A 5,838-nucleotide genomic window follows, 5' to 3' on the forward strand; every position below is an offset into this window, starting at 1 on the left:
ATATATATATATATATATATATATTACATTATCTATGCAATAAAAAACAATTGTAAAATGTTAAAAATGTATTTGATGCAAATGTTTAATCTGTTTGGGCTGCTTTGAAAGCGCGTTCTCACTTGTTTTCGTTCCTCATCTTTCCTTCCCCCACAAAGACAATAAGGACAAACAAAGAATAAAATAAAAAAGTAGGCATGTGTACATCAATAGGTGATCCTCTAACTCTTGTATTGCTGTATTTGTCAAACACATAATATCAATATTTCAATACTTCTGTAATTGAAATACTTATTCATAAAAATTCAACCTGCTTGCATCGTTTTATTCTACCATGTTGTTGTTTATTATCTCTCTTTAGGACCTTGTAAATATTATAATTACTTTTTCACTTTTTGATACTTTATTCATTCATTATTCATTCAAGTTTATTTGAACAAGGACGGCACATTAAACAAAGTTACATGTTAAAAACGAAGCAACCGTTGCTTTGTACAAAGGTTTTCTAGCCACAGGCTAATTTGCAAACCCAGTTCTTGGTTGGACTTTTATATAAAAATGGCTAAAAAAAAAATTTCAATTTAATTGAAATTAAATTTTAATTAAAAACAAACAGTTTCTTCACACACATGCCTGCTGCTCCATCCCCATGGGTTTCAGTGTTCACATATTTGGTTTTTGTTTCAACCATTTTTCACTTGGGAATTAAAAACTCTGTTCTGATCTGTTAATGTTTTTATTGCTGATGGTAAATTGTTCCAGATATGAGGGCCTTTGAATGAGAAGGAACAGTGAACAAATGATGTTTTGTATTTTGCAGGTTTGCAGTCTCCATCAACTGCACCTCTTGTTGCAACTCCTGTGCTGCTGACTTTTAAAATCATTCTGCTCACCAGCTCTGGGACAAGACCATTAATGCATTTAAAAGTCAATTTTAAACAAGAAAATTTAAAAAAATTGTCAAAGCTTAATAAATTATATTTCTCCAGTATTTTACAGTGGTACCACGTCAATGTTTTTTGGTCTAAAACCTTCAGTGCTTGTGAAAACAACATCCTCATAATTTTGTGAAAAACTTTACAGACAACCATGGTTGACTCCAACAGGCAATGCCAAAGCTGTAAACAAAGATCCCATGCAATCTGTTTGCACTTTGAGTTTTTATTGAGAATGTCTTTCAGCTACAAGTAAATTACATCTTAGTTTAAGATTCAGAGATTCTGAGACATTTATTTGTCATACACACCACACATGGTACATGAGGAGGGACGAAACTATGTATGCAGGGTCCGAGTTACGTCCAACAAAAATACAAATTGAAAAGAAAAACATTAGTAAGATCCGAGTCATGAACTAAGAATGTACTACATCCACTAAACTACGAATACACAGACTAAGAATGAGCTAAGCACTAATAGTACAAAAACAATGTGCCAAAACAACAGCAGCACGTACATGAGTCTGTGTGAGCAGATGAGGGCCAACATCTCTGAAATTGAATAAATTAAAGTATAGCCATTGCTGCATGAGGTCAGTCAGCTTGTTCATCTTGAAGGAAGTTGGTTTCAAATATGGCAGTCAGTGGTAGATTTATATTTAGTTATGACATTCTGAAAGTTTTCATTAAATCTGTTCAGTGTTTCATGAGATATTTTACTGACAGACAAACACACAGATATTCATTGGCAACAAAAATACTTATAGTCCACTAGTAAGTTGATTAGGTCATACATCTTCATTAAACTAAGTGTTGGACAGGAGTTTTTTTTATTTTTATCTCTGCTGACCTGTAGGTCAGATGGCAAAAGTTGTTCTGTCACTCCCTTTGCTAAAGGCTTTCCCAACCCAAACAAACACTTTTTACACGTGAATCATCATCAGCAAGACTTTAGACTCAAGGACCATGCACACAACTTTCACATGGTCATGAAGAAAATAGATAGTAATTATCACAAGTGTCTAAGGGCCATCAATAACATGAGCTCAGGACTACATCAGATAAATGTTTTATTTAAACTGCAGCAATATTAAGCATATTTAGTACAGTTATATGTATTACCTGTGTTCAGATTTAACACAAAATGTCATTTTTTTTGTTTGACATTTTCTTTTATGGACAAAAGCTCAGTTGTTAATATTCAGACAGGTTGGCAGTAACCTCTAAAGCTCATGCGCTGTACATTCATTCATTCAACCTTTATTTATACAGGTTAGTCTCACTGAGTCACGAGGACTCATTTACAAGAGAGACCTGTTTTAAACAAACAACACAGATAAGGTACAAACAACAATAGACAATCCTATAAAAGCATATAAGGTGAAAAGTAAATTGAAGGAATGAAATAAAAAAAAGAAACAAAAACAACTACTTTATAAAGCGGTGTAAAATACTAAAAATAGGAACGTGTTTGCATTGGTTTTTGCCATGAACTTAACAGCTGTTTAAAATCCATTTGAGTGGTCAAAGTGTAAAGTACATGTGATCCTGCCAAACATAAAAGCCTTGAATTTAAAAAAAAGCCCAGAAAGCAAAAGTTAAAGAAAAAAATCCACTAATCATGGGACCACAGGAGATTTAAATGATAAATTAAAATTAAACCAAATGATTTACAGTATTGAACAAGTGTATGATAAAAGATCACAGTAACACATTTATTTCATTCTGGGAATTCTGCCTCAAAGTTTTAAAAAACTTTAATTATCAGACACTATTGACCAAAACATAACAAAACAACTAAAAAGAAAACAGGTGCTACATCTGAATGTTCAATGTTGCCTAATTGGTTAATATTTGTTTGTAAAAAAAACTTTTCAAACTATAAAACGTTTTAAAAATCAGAGGTCCAACACTGATAGTCTGAAGTCAACCCATTCACTATACAAAATGCTGAAACACAGTCATGCTAGTGTGTACTCATCTATAATAATTATGTTAGTAAAAATTCCCAAATATATGACATAGATGCCAGAAAACATGAGGCTTCTCACACAAAACATTTGGCCCTAACAACCATGAAAGCCAAAATCTACTTTTCAAGATTGTTTGAAAATAAAAATCCATCCATCCATCCATCCATCCATCCATCCATCCATCCATCCATCCATCCATTCAACCTTTATGGTTAATCCCATTGAGCCTCTGGGACTCATTTACAAGAGAGACCTGATTTTAACAAAGAGTGATGACGACAGTGGACAACAAAGACAACAGTAGACAGTCATAAAAAGCATATGAATTGAGAAAAACAAATAAATGAAAATGGTATACAAAAAACAGCTAGGTTGTAAAGCAATGTAGAATACTAAAAACAGAAACATGTCTGTGTTGATTTTTGCCACAAACTTAGCAGATGTTTGAAGCCACTTAGAGAGGTCAAAGTCGAGAGCTTCAGGTCCTTTTGCAAGATATTGCAGGAAACAGGAGCAGAGTAGGAGAAGGCCCTTTTGCAAGTTCAGTCCATCCATCCATCCATCCATCCATCCATCCATCCATCCATCCATCCATCCATCCATCCATTATCTTCTGCTTATTCCGAAGTTGGGTCGTGGGGGTAGCCGCTTGAGCAGGGAGGCCCAGATATCTCTTACCACAGCTATCACTTCCAGCTCTTCTCAGAGGATTCCAAGGTGTTCCCAGGCCGGACGTAGTCCCTCCAGTGTGTCCTGGGTCTTCCCCGGGGTCTCCTCCCTGTCAGACATGCCCGAAGGATCCTTACCAGATGCCCAAACCACCTAAACTGGCTCCTTTCAATGTGGAGGAGCAACGGTTCTACTCTGAGTTCCTCCCAGATAACTGAACTTCTCACCCTATCACTAAGCTACCCTTTCTAAGTCTGGCTACCCAGTGGAGGAAACTCATTTCAACTGCCTGCATCTGAAAACTCAATCTTTCAGTCATGACCCAGTGTTCATGACCATAGGTGTGGGTAGGAACGTAGACTGATTGGTAAACAGAGATTTTTGCCTTACGGCTCAGCTCTCTCTTCACTACAACAAAGTGGCATAGAGTCTGCAATAGTGCAAATGCTGCACATATCCATTTGTCAATCTCATTCTCCGTTCTTCCCTCACTCGTGAACAATACTCTGAGGTACTTGAACTCCTCCACTTGAGGCAGAACCTCACCCTTGATCCGAATAGAGCAAGTCACCCTTTTACAACAGAGGAGCATGGCCTCAGATTTCAAGGTGCTAGTTCTCTTCCCAGCTGCTTCACAACTGGCTTTGAACAGCTCCAGTGAGAGCTGGAGATTACAAAAAGATGATGCCAACAGGACCTCATCATCTACAAATAGCAGAATAGGAATCCTGAGGCCACTGAATTAGACTTCCTCTGCCCCCGAGCTGCATCAAGAAATGCTGTCCATAAAAATTATGAACAAATCAGTGACAACAGGCAGCCCTGTTGGAGTCCAACTCCCACCCTGAAGGTGTCCGACTTAGACTTACGACTGTCAATGTAGACCAAACACCTGAATTTACTTTACCAGGGATGCAACAAGAGTGATTCTCCTATAGTTGGAGCACACCTCCCCGCCCCCCTTTTTGAAGAGAGGAGACCACCACTCGAGTATGCCAATCCAGTGGCACTGCCCTAATGTCCACGCAGTTGTAAGAATGGCACCCTCTGGTGGGCCCTCCTGTCTGTACTCCCTTGTGTCTCGCTTTACCTCTGATTAGTTTCACCCTTGTCTCGTGTCCTGTCTGCATTTAAGTTCATCTGTTGGTCCTATTATTTGTCGGTTCGTCATTGGGCATGGTCCTTGTCCTGTCCTGGTCTATCCTGTTCCAAGCATGTTCCTAGTCATGTAAGTTTGCTGCCACGTCAGCCTCTTTCCTTTGTCATTAAAAGTATTTTATTTTTACAACTGTCTCCCGAGTCCTGCCTGCACAACTGGTTTATTTCCTGTCCTGCCTGAACATCCTGACAACGATGTTGCAAAGGCATGTCAACTAAGACAGCCCCACAACATCTACGACCTTAAGGAAATCAGTGCAGATCTCATCCACCCGTGGAGTCCTGCCACCACTGAGCTTTTTAACTACCTCGGCGACCTCAGCCACGGTTATGGATAGACCAATTCTGAAGTCTTCCAACTGAGTTCCCTACAGTGAAGACATAACGGTGGGATTGAGAAAGTTTGAGAAGTATTGCATTGGTCAGCTGGTGAGACTAAAAGCTTCTCTGGGATGCTTTTCTCCACCTTCTTTGAAAAAGTTTGGATTGGTGCCTCGCCTCTTTTCCGCTGCATGTGTTGGACCCTACCGACGCTTGGCTGGCACCTGTCGGCGGCAACCATGATGGAACAATATTCCTTCCACCTACTGATGACATCACTGGTTGAGATCAACAGCACCCCAACTTCACTGAATACAATGTTAGTAAAGCTCTGCTTTCCACTGCTCAGCCACTTGATGGTTTGCCAGAATCTCCTTGGAGCAGACCAAGAGTATGTATCCAAAGTCTCACCAAACTCCTCCCACATCCAAGCTTTTGCCTTAGCAACAGCCAAGGCTGCGGACTGCTTGGCCCTCAGGTACTTCTCAGCTACCTCTGGAGTCCAACTAGCCAACAAGGCCCAATAGGATACCTTCTTCAGCTTGATAGCCTCCCTAACCCGGGGTGTCCACTACTGAGTTCAAGGATGTCCACTGCAAGAAGCACCAACAACCTTGTGGTCACAGCTCAAGGCAACTACCTCAATAACTGAGGCGTGGAACATGGCCCACTCTGACTCAATGTTTCCCACTGAGGGGATTGAAGATATTTCTGAAGGTTTTTTTTCTGCCATGCATTCTCAGTAAACCCTCACTACATGTTTGGTTCTGCCAGGTCTGT

The sequence above is a fragment of the Nematolebias whitei genome, chromosome 1, assembly GCF_014905685.2.
Source record: "Nematolebias whitei isolate Nwh7 chromosome 1, NemWhi1, whole genome shotgun sequence".
In the NCBI taxonomy this organism is placed as follows: domain Eukaryota; kingdom Metazoa; phylum Chordata; class Actinopteri; order Cyprinodontiformes; family Rivulidae; genus Nematolebias; species Nematolebias whitei.